A 2,342-nucleotide genomic window follows, 5' to 3' on the forward strand; every position below is an offset into this window, starting at 1 on the left:
TCGCATCTTTAGCGTTTCCAGAATGGGCTTGCCCTGCCAGAACCAAGAAGACTTCCCGGATCTGCAGGTCCGCCGGCTCCATTTGTGATCGTGGCAGACGAAGGATTTGCATTGTCACCCCACCTGATGCGGCCCTTCCCTAGACGTGATCTGGATGACCGGAAGCGTCTCTTCAACTATCGATTGACTCGTGCCCGTCAGTATGTGGAGTGTGCTTTCGGAATACTGTCCACAAAGTGGAGGGTATTCATGTCATCCATACAGATGAATCCGGACAATGCCACCCTGGTGATACAGGCTTGTGTACTGCTACACAACTTCACCAGCATTCACGATGCCTCCTCAGATGCAGATATTGGTCAAAATATGACATCTTCTGTCATTTTTGACCAGAGCCGGACTGGACGACCTGGAACAGCAGGACTTGCTGTTCGGGAACTCTATGCCGACTTTTTCTGCAGTCCAGAGGGGGCATTACCGTGGCAGTTGGAAGCCATCCGTGGAAGTCGTTGATTTCAGCTTGATTCTGAAATTTTAATTACTATTAAATTAGATTTTTCTTAGCTTAGTTAGTACCCCTGTTGTTAGTTTAGATTAGGGACTCGCAAAAGAATGAGGACCCTTGACGTGGGCTTGCGGGCTGAGGTATTTTGTAATTTCCAAATTCCACTATCAATTTACAATTATTATATTGATAGTAAATAATAATTTTTTTTAATTTTTTGTAACTATTTTTTTTAATTTGGTTTTAATACCTTTGAATGCCTCATTACAAATGACATCTTAAAAAATTGTCAATACAAAAAAAAATTTAAGATGCAATTGTACCTGCACTATGTTGAGACCAGTGTTTTACATCTATTGAGAAAAGAGGAGAGCTGTGTTTAATAAAAAAATAAAGGTAAGTATATAATTTTTTTTTATTCACTTGCTGGCTGTAATATTTTCTCTTACATTACACACTTCTCATTTCCATGGTAACTGACCACTGTACAATACATTAGCGGTTGTCTTGCTTGCACACAATTGCAAAAAGCGTTTGCCTCTCTGGTGGCCTAAGACATAGGTGGCTACACGGGTGATTAAAGACTAAATGTTGTACCCAGACCCGAACAGGGACTTCTTAACTTAAGTTCTGGTTTGGTGTTCTGTTGATTTTAGAATTTTCAAATTATAAAATGTTTATAATAATTGAAAATAATAGCATTCTTTAGACAGAATGCTAAGGAAAATAGTGTTTCAGGGGAAAAATAAAATTTCTATTCATCCACTTGATTGCTCAGGCAGTATAAAGGACCTTTGATGATGTCATCGCACTCACCACATGTTGCGGGTCTCACTACTGGGAGACACACCGACAATTATAACAGAGCTGGGAAATGATCGGAGGGCGAACTGTGCATGCACAGCTGCCCTCCAATCATTTAGATGGGAGCAGCACTTGGTGGTGGAAGGATCCCGGGAAATCTGGTGTACTCCAGCCACAGCTCTACACGCTGCGTTCTTGTTGTAGGTGCAAGTCCCAGTAGTGGGATTAAGACGATAATTTATACCCCAGGTTTCTGTGGATGAATGGAACAGGTATAACCACGCCATGACTTCTGGGGTGCCCCCTCCTCAATTTGAGCAACAGTAAAGCACTGACATTCAGGAAGGCTGGGAGATGTCCCACAACGGCTGTATAACAGCAGCTCCTCTCCTCCAGAAAAGATAGACACATGGAGCAGTAGAGACGGTGTAGGCCCATGTAAAAAGGCGGCCCTGAAATAACTCCTGATGACCCCCCTTCACAGTGTACAGCAAGGTCCCAGCACCACTGCTTCCTGCCTGTCTTGGATGACATGAAGTGACAAGGATCTGAGCAAGCCTACATCCCCAGACAATTTGTACTTAGATCTCCATGTCTGGTTTGTGTGTGCCTAGGAGGGCTGATGCTGTATACAGGTGTATAAACTGTATCTATCTATCTATCTATCTATCTATCTATCTATATATATATATATATATATACAGTATTATTCATTTTATAAGACACACTTTTCCCAATAAAGTGGTGGGAAAATTGCTGGGCGTCTTATAAAGTGAATCCTAGTGAGCGCTTAAATTATGGAAGCGCTCACTAGTATGCATTAGGTGCCGGGAGCGGGGAGTGAAGCGCTGCGAGTGCTTCCGGTACTCACCCGTCCCTGGTCTTTCTTTCATCCAAGGTTGAGGCGCTGCACTGTCATTACTCTGTACATCAGCCGATTCTCCTATACCTTTCATATCTCTAGTTCTTATATAAACCATAACAAATTCAAGATTTTTAAATAACAATATTTTTATTTTTACTGCAATTTTTT

Source organism: Bufo gargarizans, chromosome 4 (genome assembly GCF_014858855.1).
Source record: "Bufo gargarizans isolate SCDJY-AF-19 chromosome 4, ASM1485885v1, whole genome shotgun sequence".
Classification (NCBI taxonomy): Eukaryota; Metazoa; Chordata; class Amphibia; order Anura; family Bufonidae; genus Bufo; species Bufo gargarizans.